Source organism: Nuphar pumila, chromosome 15 (assembly GCF_984573655.1).
Source record: "Nuphar pumila chromosome 15, dmNupPumi1.hap1.1, whole genome shotgun sequence".
NCBI classification, from domain to species: Eukaryota; Viridiplantae; Streptophyta; class Magnoliopsida; order Nymphaeales; family Nymphaeaceae; genus Nuphar; species Nuphar pumila.
In genome coordinates this window covers 22,104,913-22,119,988 of record NC_143263.1, presented here as the reverse complement: position 1 = coordinate 22,119,988, position 15,076 = coordinate 22,104,913, and the positions used below count along the sequence as shown (strand labels likewise).

The 15,076-nt window shown below is 44.6% G+C and overlaps 1 protein-coding gene across 3 annotated transcripts in view; it reads left to right on the top strand.

The window, feature by feature from the left end:
• LOC149814773 (uncharacterized) overlaps positions 1–15,076 on the top strand; it is a 246,661-nt gene that overhangs the window by 79,576 nt on the left and 152,009 nt on the right. The window lies entirely within an intron of this gene.

Below are 15,076 nucleotides of genomic sequence, written 5' to 3'. Positions count from 1 at the left end.
AATCGGAAAAATCTAAAAAGTAAATAAAAATTTAAAAAATCACAAAATACAAAAAAATAAATTTAAGAATTAGGATAAGCATTAAGATCAAGTGATCAACTAAACAATAAACATAGAGTCCTAGACTATAGGTGTGCAATTAACATCATGTAAAGTTCAGTAGTCCACTGCATAGTGTGAATAATATAGATCTTATGATTTTTATTACATAAAAGTTTTGAGATAAAGTAAAAAGACTCATAACAACAAGACTCATCACTTGTCTTCATCATCATTAATCATTCTGCATTCAACATCCAACATAACATCTTGTTGTCGCTTCTGTCGCTTATCATCTAAATCAACATTTACATTTTTTTGTGCTAGTGTATGAAGGCCCTGTTCACGTGCCAATGCTTGTAATGCTTCTACCCTTTTCAATATTTCATTCAAATTTGCTTGCTTCTCAGCCCATATATCATTTGGAGCAATGGGTCATGGTCGCACTGGCAAACTAGGAACTCGAGCGATGTGTTGCTTTATGCGATGCAAGCCTCCATGAATAAATGAAAAACATAATATACATCTTAGAACTTCATGCCCTCACTGACCATTAGGAACTTCATAATATCACCATGTTGCGTCATCAATGCGTCGGGCCATTGCTAAATCTAATCACTACAAGCACAATTAATTAAAATTTAAAATAAAATATCACTACATATAAAAGCCAAAAAGTTTTCATAATTCATTGCAAAATTTACCATTATAATTTCACATAATGGGATGTTAAAGTTAAAGGCCAAACACATGCACATCAGCTCAATGGTTTTCTCTGTTTATTGCAGCGTCCACTAGTTTGAGATGTTGATGGGTCATCTTCGTCTTCTGAATCAGGGACGACTTCTGGCAATTATTCTCTCACAAATGCTGCATGCACTCTTGCCTTTCTTTTATCTTCTATTAGACTTGTAAGAAGCTTACAATACAAAAAATACGATGAGTACATAATTATATAGTAGAGTTACTATGCCTCACAATGTGCCATTTAAATCTTTACAATCCACTATGCATTACAAAACCACAAAAGTTACACTTTACCATCCTTTTGAAACCTGACCACAAGTCCAGTTTGCAATATTTCCATTGTTGATAGTTTGAATCACATTTCACCATCCATCGACCTTTAGGGCATGACTTTGAGATTTAAGAATATAAAAGTAGGTGATTTAGGACGAAAAGGGAAAAAACTGGGATCAACAACACACCTAGGGCTAAAAAAGTAAGGGTTGGAGGCAAAAATTAAGAAATGTCTTGAAACAACGTTAAAATAAATGAGATTACCCTTGGTTCTGGTGCTTTAAGCCCTCCAACTTTAATTTCACACAAGTGAAACCCCTAGGTTTTAGTTTTGATGGTTAGAGTAAAAAAAGTTATTTAAGATGAAAATGGGTAGATTTTAGGTAAATCACACATCTAAGACTTGGATCTAGCAAAAGCTCCAATTTTTGGGGTTGATTTGAACCCAAAAATCAATGGGCAGACTTGGAAACAAGGTCTGGAGAGGGAGAATGCAAAAAAAAAAAAGATGTCAAAATGACCTCTAGATGCTTAAAAATGATCCTCATAAGTGGTCGGTCGCCACTTTTTTATGCCAGAAAGTGAAAAAAGAAGTTGACTCGTGCGATTATGGGGCGTATCGTATGCTGATACAAAGGCGTTATTGTATCGATTCTATATGTAACGTCGCAAAATTTCAACTTGTAATTTTGAAAACATTTAGAGAAAACCTTTCAAAGTTCAGGATTTTGATCTTTCAATCGCAAGCGGAAGCAATTTTCTTTTAGAGAGAAAAACAAGTTGACAATTATGGGTATGTTAGCTTACAAACCAATCTTACTTACAGAGAATAGCCAGGATGCCAACAGAAAGAGGGAAAAATCTCGAACCATGTTGCATCGTGCCATCAGACGCCTGTAAAGTCCTACTCGTCACCTGCCTATGAAATGAGTCAGTTTCATAAAAAACTGGTAGGTGTACAAATAGACAATGTAGAATAAATAAAGTAGGACATCACAAGATAATCATTTTATTTTATTGAAAGCAGTAATAACATTTATAATTGCGAGAAATTAAATCTAAGCAACATATGCAAAGAACATCTAAACTGAAGGAAAGAAACAACATATGATGTAAACAACATTGTGTGTAGTTACCTAGCATAGTTAGCTAATTAATACAAGTAAAGGACATGCTATCATCAGTCATATTCATCTACATGTACGCAGACATGAAAATATCAGTTGTTCTTATCTCAAGATTCAACTACTTTATTTAATTCATCAAGAGTCCTCGTGCGACTTTCCTCTACCTCGGGAGGTTGCATCGCTGCGTGCGCCTACAAGTGTCGGTGATGCAAAGCTCGGGCCGTGGAGCACGAGCGGCACCTGTTGTGCAGTCTGCGTAAACGAGGAACACTTAGTAGGTCATCAAACGAAAAAGAAAAGGTAGGGCATCGTCCTTGCACGCCAATCCACAAGGAGAGAAGTAGCAGGGTTGCACCCCTGCCTGCCCTAAATAGGCGCAAGAAGGGCCTGCCTCCTACCTGACGGTAGGTCACAGCGGCAGAGAAGACATATGGCTGCAGGGGCTAAGTCCCCTGCCAACCTTCTGTTATTGCAAACAGGAGCAGGGGCTTGTCCCTTGCCGAATTGCCAGAAAGGCGGAAAAACGGCAGGGCTCGGCCCCTGCCGTCTCGCTGACTAACACAGGAGGCGACATGGGCTCAACCCCTGCCGATCTACCCCAAAACACAGAGTGGCAGGGGCTCGGCCCCTGCCGACCTACCGCATGAAAGGTGGCAGCGGTGGCAGGGGCATCGCCCCTGCCTGCTGACCGATCAAGGGGAAACATGGGGGTGTCGACCCCACACAGTGGAAGTAGGGGGCGACATGTGTGGGCTCGACAACCAGGCGAGCCCAGACCTGCTCGGCTAACCTGAAGGCTGGGGTTAAGGAAACCCTGACCAACTATACAACCATACCATTTGGGATTCGAACTTGCAGCGTCCCAACACAAGGTGACAGTGCACTAACTGCATCTGCCAGACAAGCGGAGCCCTCGTTGGTCTTACCGAAAAGGGGGATGAGGCAGGGGCATCTGTCGGCCGGAACATAGAGGCGACAAAGAGGGGAGGGAACGACAGGCGGCCGTCGGCCTCCTGTCAGCCCTCCGGCAACAAAAGAGAGAGGGAAGGCATGGCAGGAGCCGACGGCCTCCTGTCGGCCTTTTGGCATGCTCAGGGGAGAAGGAAAAGTTGTGTCAGGGGCCGTCAGTCCCCTGTCGACCTAATAGACAGCCACAGAGAGAGTGGGAGGGGGCACGACAAGGATTGTCAGCCTCCTACTAGCCCTTGGCAGTAGAGGGAAACAAAGGAGAGAAAAAAGATGGAAGAAGAAGAAAACATAGAGCGAGAGAGAGTGGAGGCGTACCTACGAGGTTGTCGGCGACGGCGCCGCTGAGCTCAACGAGAGGGAGGAGGCGACACTGGGGTTGCGGTCGCACGCAGGGAGCTGGTGCCTCCGGAGCTCGTCGAAAATGCAGCAAAGAGGGGGACGTGAGAGGAGAGGAGTTGAGAGGGAGGTGCAGGTCGTGAGGACCCTCCCTCCCCTCTGTGCTTCTTAAAGGGAACAGGGGCGTCGAACAGGGAAACCCCAAAGGGTTTCCCGTTTTGTTATAGGGGACGAGGGGAAACACAACTGCGGGGGGGGGGGGGGGGGGAGCGAAGAGGGTTTTTTTTAAAAAGCCCTCGCCCCCTACGTGTTTTAACCCTAACGGGCCCGGGTCGGGTCTGGATCCGACCCGGGTCTGTTTTTTTTTTTAATTTCATGGGTTTTACACTATCGACACTTATACAACAAATCCTATCATATGATACAATGCGATACTGATAATACTGAAATCTGGTTTGGTAAATCACGACTTTGACAACATATATATTCACATTGAAAACACTTACTAGAGGTCTGGCTTGTATGGTGCACTCTCGATGGTTACTATAACTTGTATAGGAAAGCCTTGCTCACCCTGTACATAGACATAGAGACTAATGATTGGCACATTTTGATTGTCCATGACCAAAGTTTGCTTATCCTATTCCAACTCGAAGGTCACCAGAGAGTGTGGTTCCTAACCATCGTCTCTTCGGAGGGCTATGTTGTAACGCCCCAAATTTCAAACTTGCGAACCCGTTTCAGAAAAACAGGCAAGAGACTGGAAATATCTCTTTCCTTCAGAGTTTGTTTATGAAATCAGCGGAAGATTTTTCTTTGATAAATCATAAGGCAAGCTGACAACTTTGGGCACGTTAGCTAAAAGAACCAAACTCACAAGATTCGGATATCCTAAGGGAAATCCGATACAAACCCAAGCGTCCAGGACGCGAGCTAAGAGCAGGAAGAAGAAGTCTTGAAGCCATCTTGCAATCGCGCCATCGCCCGTAGTGTACCTAAAAATCACCTGTACCCATAGAATGGGTTAGTTTCGCGAAAAACTAGTAGGTGCACAAGAGAGACTACAAGGAACTGAATTAAGTACATTTAATTCAGTAGGCTACGCAGTTTAAAGCAGATATGCAGTTAAACAGGTAAGCAATGCAAGCAGGTAAATAGTGCAAGCGCGTAAGCAGTGCAAATGCGTCAGCAGTTCAAAGCAAGTAAGCAGTGCAAATGCGTAAGCAGTTTAAAGCAAGTAAGCAGTGCAACTGACAAACGCAGCATACGATCCATTTGATCGTAAGTTGTGAACTACTACACAACAAGCTTGTCCTCGTTCCTAAAACGAGGTCTCTGCATCCAATCACCATCAGGACATCGTTTGTCACTCACTACTTCTAACCAACGCTTTGTCCTGAACGACCTTAATCTATCCTCATCTCTCAAAGTCTTACGCGGCTAACCGTCACCGGTTATGACGCACTAAGGCGTCGTACTTTCTCAGAGAAGCTCACCCTTCCGTAGAAGGTCCAAAACATGATCACTAACTCAAATCACTAACGATCTGATTCTCACATCTGAGTCACGCACGTAATCATGCTAAAACAGAAAGTCGAAACTATGAATTCATAGTTAGCTATCACAAACAATCTCAGAAGATCGTCACAGCTCACCATAACTTTTTATGGTAAGCGAAAATACAAGATCCACGTCGGATCGTTCGGTCCGAGAGATATACGACCGGACAAGGAATTACCGCCCTAGAGGGTATACCTGATCTTGGACCCTACACTTCCTCACAGGAGTTTACCGTCTTTGCAGCTACCCGTTCGTGGGCAGTGTACATTCTCACAGAGAATCTCTCCGTCTAGCCGGGTCACCCGATCTGGGAAAAGTATAACCTCACAGCGAAACCTTTGGGAAACCGGTCCCCAACAGATGCCATATCCAATGAAAATCATTGCGATACACGCATCAACACAAAAGACCGCTCTTGGGGTCGATAGCTACTAATACATACAACAAGATCAACGCCGAATCACCTGGTCTTGGAAATGTATAACCTCACAAGGAATTCCGCCCTAGATGGTATACCTGATCTTGGACCATACACTTCCTCACAGGAGTTCACCGTCCTTGCGGCTACCCGTTCGTGGACAGTGTACATCCTCACAGAGAATCTACCACTCTAGCTGGGTACCTGGTCTTGATCATACACGCCCTCGCAGATAATCCTTTGGAGATCAGGTGCTCGTCAGACACCCTACTCGGTGATACACGTATCTATACAATCGACTGCTCCGACCAGTTGACTGCTCTCGAGGTCAGTAGCCACAATATGGGCACAAGCATGTATATCAGCAATATGCATTGTATCACTCCGCGCAGAAGCATATAATCCTACGCATCGTATGATTGCCACGAGGAATATTGCAATCCTCAAATAGGCCCTCAAAGCATGTGTAAACGACACATGAGAACGCGCAGATATGGCAATTCAGTTGATTCTATGGGCGAAGGGTAACTAACTCTACCCGTCAGCCAAACAAAACAACTGAATAAGACAAGCACTCATAACAATGCTCGTAAAACATATAATTACCATAAAATGGCTCAGTCCATGAACAAGTAATTAAATTAATCGTAAGACATAAACCATTACATCACAAGCCATTCATAAGCAATCATACGACAACAATTATATCACAATATGTAAGCAGCTTATAAGACAAGCGGCCACATCAATCCTAGTTGCCACCAGTTCGTAGATTACGAGCTGTATGCAATTACATCAATCATAAGAGATGCAAACCAAGAAGTGTTACGCTACAATAAGCACCAAACAGTTCAACCAAGGGATAAAGCAAGTCACATGCTAATATGTAGCAACTGGTATAATGCTATTATTATAAGCATTTAACTAGCATGAGAAACTCCTTATTACTCCGCAAAGAACTGCGTAAGCAGTTTAACCAACTAGAGTAACGCCTTGACAGGCGTGCACAGTTCAACGAGTAGCATACTAAACTATCGAGCAAGCAAGCGAATGAGTAGTGCAAGCGAATCAATAGTGCAAGTGAATCAGTAGTGCAAGTTCTTAAATGTGCTATGTTATTGTGAATATCGAGAAGAAGGAGCGCAGGAAGAGAGGAGAGAGAGAGGAGAGAGGAGAGAGGAGAGGGAATACTTGGAATCGGCAGCCACACTTCCTTTTCTTTTTCTGTGTGTCTACACTAATCATCATTAGGGTAAATAGGTTACAGATCCTTTTTACAATGACGGGATTACCCTTAGTTAGTAATGAACATTACATTATAACATAACATACACTTGGCCTATATGGGTATGGATCCTTTACTGGATCTATATCCGATCTGGATTCTAATACCCTCCCTCAAGTTGTGCATGGGATTGGACCATGTGCAACTTGTTCTTCAGATACCAAAAGCGGTTACTTGTGAGACCTTTGGTGAACATATCAGCAACTTGGTCTTATGAAGGCACATAAACCGGTTCAATCTCTTTATCTGCTACGTTTTGTCTGATGAAGTGTTGGTCAATCTGAATATGTTTGGTTCGACCGTGATGAACAGGATTGAACGCAATTTGTATTGCACTTTTATTGTCACACATGAGGACTGAACTTGAGATACTCTCTCCCATCTCTGTAAGGAGATGCCTAATCCAGGTTACTTCTGCTGTGGTAGCTGCCATAGATCTATATTCTGCCTCTGTGCTAGATCTTGCCACAACTTTCTGTTTTCTGCTACTCCATGAGATAAGATTACTCCCAATGAAAACACAATATCCTGAAACAGACCTTCTTTCATCTGGGTCCCCTGCCCAGTCTGCATCTGTATAGGCCAATATGTCATGTTTTGGTGTTGCCCATGAAGATTGAGCATACTTGAGACCATCACCCACCGTGCCTTTTAGATATCGGAGAATACGTTTGACGGCATCCATATGACCTATCTTTGGTTCATGCATAAACTGAGATACTTGATTTACAGAATATACAATGTCTGGTCTAGTAAAGGTTAAGATACTGTAACATGCCCACTAAGCTGCGATACTTGCTGGCGTCAGGATATAATTCGCCATCACAAATGCTGAGTTTTTGATTGATAACACTGGGTGTAGGCACAGGTTTGCAATCTGTCATACCTGCTTTGGCCAAAAGATCAAGAGTGTATTTGTGCTGAGTTAGTGACATTTCTCTATCATGTTTGTCTACCTCGACACCAAGAAAATATCTGAGCCTCCCAAGATCTTTCATTTTGAATCGCATACTCAACAAACTTTTGATTTGTTGAATGTGCTCTGGAGCATTACCAGTGACCACTATATCATCAACATATATAAGTAAGAAAACCACAGTGGTTCCATCCCTGTATATAAACAAAGAATGATCTAGTTGAGAACAAATAAAACCGTGGTTCTGAATCTCTGATGAGAAGCTTTCAAACCATGACCTGGAGGCTTGCTTTAAACCATACAATGCTCTGGTTAATTTACATATATATTCTCTTGGGTCTCCCTCTGCATAACCTTGAGGTTGTTCCATATAGACCTCTTCCTTTAAATCCCCATGAAGAAAAGCATTTTTAACATCAAGCTGACTAAGGCTCCACCCATGTTCAATGGCCAGGCCAAGGATAATACGAATGGTGCCCATTTTCACTACTGGGCTAAAGGTCTCATCATAGTCTTCACCATATTCTTGGGTGAAACCTTTGGCAACAAGACGTGCCTTGTATCGTTCAATGCTCCCATCCGGTTTGTATTTAATCTTATACACCCATTTTGAGCCAACAACATTTTTATCTGGGGGGCGACCAACTATCTCCCATGTTCGGCACTCATGAAGTGCCTCTATCTCCTCATTCATCGCCTCAATCCATTTGTGAGATTGAACAGCTTGACAAAAACCAGGTGGTTCCTCATGTTTTTCAATCTTAGATAGAAAGACCTGAAAGTCCATAGAGATAGCTTACCCATTTTTCAATTGGATGCCTTATCCTGCTTGATCTTCTTGGTGCCTCCCTGTTACTGGGTAATGTCATGTGTTCTCCAACAGGGGCGTCTGTTTGCTCTCTGGGTCTTCTAGTGTAGACATTCCCTTTGTATCTCTGACAGTCTGTTTCTGCTACCTTATCTGAAATTGTCTCATCATGTATGTTTTCAGGAGCCAAAGTGGTACATTCAGCAGCATGTGAAATAAGCTCAACACTAAGCCATGGATCATACCAATTATCAGCCATATCACCATGTTCACGATCATTGCTGACTTTATCTTCCAGAAAGCTATTTTCATCAAAGACAACGTTTCTGGAAATTTTGATCTTCTTATTGATAGGGTCATAACACCTGTACCCCTTGTGTTCATCTGCATAACCTACAAATTGGCATATGGAGGCTTTGTCTTGAAATTTGTTTCTCATGGATTTATCAATATGGACATAACATGTGCATCCAAATATTCGTAACTCATCATAATTAGACTGTATTCCAAAAAGAACATAATAGGGAGACTGATTTTCAAGGATAGGCATAGGGAGCCGATTTATCACATGAGTGGCAGTGTGAAAGGCTTCTGTCCAAAGGTTAATGGGCACATTACAATCATGCATCATAGTCATTGCACTTTCAACAATATGTCTGTGTTTACGTTCAACAATTCCATTTTGCTGTGGGGTATAAGGGCAAGAAACTCTACGATGTATCCCATTATCTTGGGGGAAATCTAAAAACTCTTTAGAGGAGTACTCACCACCTCCATCACATTGGAGAATTTGAATATTTTGGGAGAATTGATTTTTAACATAGGCATGAAAATGACGAAAAATAAGAAAGACCTCTGATTTGTGTTTCATGAAGAATATCCAGGTAAAACGAGAAAAGCTATCAATAAAGGATACGTAATATTTACTTCCAGAAGACGAAGGATTGGGAGCTGGACCCCAAACATCAGAACATATTATCTCAAAAGGAATAGAAGCTCTTTTATTTATTTGATGAAAAGGAAGTACATGACTCTTGCAAACTTGACAACTGGGACACATTTTATTCTTTAATGAAAATGAAACAGACTCTGGAAGAAAACCATTGGACACTAACTTTTCAATAAATACTTGACTACAATGACCAAGACGAGAATGCCAGAGATCTGGCTTATTACATTTGGATAAACTTAGGACGTTTTCAGAGACATGATCAGACTTGAGCTTCAAGACACTGGAGGCTGGATCTTCATTAAAGACATACATGTTTCCGCGTCGCTCTCCTTTAGCGAACATCTCCTTCGTTTGAAGATCCTTGACAAAGACAGAAGTAGGAGTAAATTCCACAGATGAATTGGTAGAATCAACAAGTTTAGATACAGAGACAATGTTTTTCTTTATATTTGGTGCATGAACAACATCAGATAAAGGAATAGATGACTCGGACAAAGGAATTAGAACATTGGCTATGTTTGATATAGGGTGGTGAGTCCCGTCTCCAGTTACAATATTAGATTTTCCAAAATAGGGAACCAAAGTAGAGAATTTACCTGCATTCCCAGTAACATGAGTCGCTGCCCCTGAGTCTACATACCATATTCCATCATCATTCTGCTTCAGGTTCAGGTTAGCCATAGCAGACAAGAGAAGATCCTTAGCATCATCACTGACACGAAAAGTACCTGCAGTTCCTGGTGTAGCAATGTTTCTATTATTCTGTGCTCTGTTTCGATTCTGTGGATTAAACCAACAGTTGGCTTTGATGTGGCTCCGTTTATTACACTGATAGCATGTGGGAACATTCCTTGAAAAGCTGGCTGTGAAATTTGGTGTAGGTAGTAATCCACGTCCACCCTGGATGGCAGATCCCCTGCCTCTGCCACGTCCTCCACGTGGACGATCAACTATCATCCCTGTGGCAAGAACCTCATGTGCAGATGATTGTCCAACTGAAACATCAGACATGCTCTTCAGAGTCATTTCGTACTGAAGGAGTTTGGCACGTAGTTCCTCAAAACTGAGTAATGTAGGTAAGCACAATAAAGAGGTTACAAGGACATGATATTCTGAACCCAGAGCATTCAGTGTCTGTTGCACCTTTTCTTTATCTGATACTGGACATCCAACCATGGCTAGCTGGTCTGTAATGCTTTTGACTTGATTTAAGAATTCAATAATACTCATTGCCCCCTTTCTTAACATTTGAAATTCGCGTTTGAGAAACAACACTTTAGCCTCTGATATCTGAGAATATGTCTGAGTTAAAACCTCCCACAAGAGTTTGGATGTGCAGTCATCAGGAATAGAAATCAATATCTCTTGAGATAGTGTGGAAGTGATGTATGCAACAAGTGCCTGATCGCGCTTTATCCAAGAAACAAATGCAGGATTACGAATAGTACTCAGTAATCCTCCATCTTCTTTGGTTTCGGCTATGATAAATTCTGGAGGCATTGGAATAGAGCCATCCAAGTGGCCTGAAAGGTCTTGACTTCGAATAAAAGGAGCAATCTGTCTCTTCCAAGTCAAATAATTGTTGGTGTTTAGCTTTTCAGAAACTAGCTGTCCCAGAAAGCTAGAGGAAAGACTTTGATTAGCTGAGGTATCCATTCGCAGTCTTTGTGCAAGTGGATGGGAAGAATTCGGCTGGGATTAAAGAATGAAGAGAAGACAAGTCCACGAATGAGGACTCAGCTCGTAAAGAAACAACAACTGACTTTGAAGTGGTAGGGAATAACAACAGACTTTGAAGTGGTAGGGAATAACAGTAGGTAGCTGATTTTGAATATGGATTTTTCAAAAGGGAATAACAGCAGATATATTGAAATCAAAGGAAATAGCAGCAGATTTTGAATAGTAGCAGTAAAGAATAAAGAAATGGAAAGAATCGAAGAATAAGAAATGGAAAGAATCGACCTGATGTTGGAGAACACGAGCTGCTGCTGTTGGAGAACACGAGGTGCTGTTGGAGATGTATTGAATCACGAAGAACAAGAAATAGGGAGAATCGACCTTCTGTTGGAGAACACGAACTGCTGCTTCTGTTGGAGAACACGAGATGTTGTTGGAGATGTGCTCGGCTGAAGGAAGACTTGTCTGTGATCACGGCAGAAGAGGAATGATGGCAGGCAGGGCTGAAGGTGGAGCAGGCGTGATAGGTTGAGGAATGGGCCCTTTTACGTTCCCTGATGAAGGATCAGACTTGATTCTGGGTGGAGAAGGCACAGTCGGACTCAGTTCTGGGTTGTGGGTGGAGATCGGCAGATCGTAGCTGAGAAAACAGGCTACTCGTTCTTTGATGGAGGCCACTCTTACGCCCAGATCAACGGCTGCTCTGATACCATCTTAAATGTGCTCTGTTATTGTGAATATCGAGAAGAAGGAGCGCAGGAAGAGAGGAGAGAGAGAGGAGAGAGGAGAGGGAATACTTGGAATCGGCAGCCACACTTCCTTTTCTTTTTCTGTGTGTCTACACTAATCATCATTAGGGTAAATAGGTTACAGATCCTTTTTACAATGACGGGATTACCCTTAGTTAGTAATGAACATTACATTATAACATAACATACACTTGGCCTATATGGGTATGGATCCTTTACTGGATCTATATCCGATCTGGATTCTAATACAAGTGAATCAGTAGTGCAAGCGAATCCGTAGTGCAAGTGAATCTCAAGACCCATGACCAGTGTGAACAGACCTTATGTTTTGATAATTACTGGCCTGCGGGTACGCGCAGGCAAAACATAGAAACAACTGAGACTAGTTCGGGCGTCTGTTATTCTATGTATTTTCGATAACCCGAATAACTAGTTGAGTCCGCTCCAAAGGGGACGACATTAGCCGAGAGAGGATTCCCAGAGGCTGAAAAGCAGTGCCACAGATGCATCCAACTTCTGCAGAAGTGTTGAGCTAACTTGTGTAGCCCCTATCCCCTAACTCCAATGACTGGGGAGGCCGGATCTTTGCCCGTGGGGTGGTTGTTAACGACCTGTCCATTGGAGTTTTTGTACCGATCTGTCCTCTCCCTTGACAGACAAACAAAAGCGAACGGGTGCGTTAGGGGTTGCTTAACTAACGACCCATTCTATGCTGTGGTATTTAAACCACTCGAGCATCTTGCCTGTGAAGGCGAATGTGAGGCCATTTATGTGATTACAGCATTTTGCATTTAGCGTTGTTCGAGGTCGCACGACCGTCTCATCCGATCATCGCAGTACTAGACGTGTCGTGCACGACTACAAGTACTCTAGGATGAAGGGGGGTATAGCTCCTCAATAGAAGCCTCAACAGGAGTGTTTCACAAAGATGTAAAGTTTATCAACTTTACTCTATCTTTTGAAACAGCAGTACCTTGTGCCAACATGATGCATGTGATTATCTCGAATCACATCCGCTATCGGGGTATCTATATGTCTCGCATGACTCGATACCGGCCTCGATAGACACGATACGGGTCTCTCAACAGAACACCCGCTAAGAAGTTCGCTTGAACCTTCAATTCGGGATCACCCGAGATATGCCAAAAAGGCGAGCAGAACCAGCCAGTCACATCCTTCCAAATGCTTCGATTTGGAGCAGTCTTTGATGCTTTTGCGCAGCTCCCTGAAACCTCAAGTCGACTCTGCAGGACTGCACGCACGAAGAGCCAGGATCCTTGCGAGGTATCCCTCTCCTTAGACGAGGATGTATCACCATCTCCCAACTGAACTCTTGTCGCAAGAGTGAGTGATAGATGTCTCTTGCATCCTTCACGAGGATGCCTTTAAGGCATACGCAAAGAGCAAGAACCTGCACGTCATCTGCAAAAGCAAGGCAATACCAACACATATGCAAAAGCAAGAGCCTAGGCGCAACGACAAAGTAAAGGCGGTAAGCAGAAGTGCAACGCAAACCCTCGCACAACGCGCGACGGCAAGTAAAGACTATAAGCAGGAGTGCAACGCAGAACCTTTGCACGATGCGCAACGGCAAAGTAAAGGAACTGTAAACAGGAGTGCAACACAAAACCTGTGCGCGATGCGCAACGGCAAAGTAAAGGACAAGGATCGCGAAACTGCGTCCTTGAGTTAAATGTGTACTCGTATAAATATATATGATATATATATATATATATGCATATATATTTATTTAATTGTCCTTTTTAGTTAATTGAACTCAATTCAATTGTCCAAGTCTTCTGTGCAATCTTCCCCTACCTTTGAGAGTTGCAAGCTTGCTGTCGTCCGCGGGTGTACGCGATTGGCGGCTCGGATCGTGGAGCGCGAGCAGGATCCGTCGTACAAGCTGCAAAAGTAACGATCTTAGCAAGCTAATACCAAAATAGAAAGTCAGGGGCACTATCACCGTCCTGACGTAAGGGAAACAGAGGCAGGGCATCATGCACATGTGTACCTGCTATAAGCGCAAGAAGCAGGGGCAGGGCCACGAGCCCCTGCTGACATGCTGTCAGTGAACAACGGGGAGGCAGGGGGTCGCACCCTTGCCAGAAGAAGAAAACGAGGGAGGCTTCGCCCTGCCAGCCAAGAGAGCAAGGAAGCGAGGCCCTTCCTTGCGAGCCACTAAGGGGGAAGCAGGAGGCCACACCTTGCCTTTCAACAACGAACGTAGGCCCGCCCGATGCCAATGAAAAGCGAGGCAAGGGGGCTTGCCCTGGCCTGCCGAAAAACAACGAAGGCAGGGGCGATGCCCCTGCCTAACGAGAAAAGAGGCACAGGGAGGGCTCGGCCCCCTCCCTTGCCGTAACAAAGAGCAGGGAGGGGTTCAACCCCCCTCTCCTGTCAAAACAAAAAGCACGGAGGGGGCTCAGCCCCTCCCCTACCGTATCACGAATCAGGGAGGGGGCTCAGCCCCTCCCCTGCCGAACGAAAGGGCAGGGAGGGGGCTCAGCCCCTCCCCTGCCATAACAGAGAGCAAGGAGGGGGTTCAGCCCCTCCCCTGCCTAAAAGGGAGCAAGGAGGGGGCTCAGCCCCTCCCTTGCCTAAAAGGGAGCAGAGAGGAGGGGCTCGGCCCCTCCCCTGCCGTGACAGAGGGGACAGAGAGGAGGGGGCCGAGCCCCTCCTCTGCCGTAACAGGAGGCAGGGAGGAGAGGCTTGGCCCCTCCCCTGCCTGGACAGAGGGCACAAAGAGGAGGGGGCTGAGCCCCTCCTCTGTCGTAACAGGAGACAGGGAGGAGGGGCTCGACCCCTCCCCTGCCTTGACAGAGGGAGCAAAGAGGAGGGGGCCGAGCCCCTCCTCTGCCGTAACAGGAGGCAGGGAGGAGGGGCTCGGCCCCTCCCCTGCCGTGACAGAGGGAGCAAAGAGGAGGGGCCCGAGCCCCTCCTCTGCCGTAAAAGGAGGCAGGGAGGAGGGGCTCGGCCCCTCCCCTGCCGTGACAGAGGGAACAGAGAGGAGGGGAAAAATGAGGGGAGGTGCGCAACACCTCCCTCCCTGGCAGACCCAGAGCCACCACGATTGGTGGCTCTGGTTCACCAACCCTTGAAGAGGAGGGTCGGGGAAGACGAAGAGGAGAGAAGAAGAAAAAGAAGCGTACCTGAGGAGTCGCCGGCGGCGGCATCGGAAGGAGGTCGCATGTGGCGGCAGGTCGACCGGGGTCTCCAG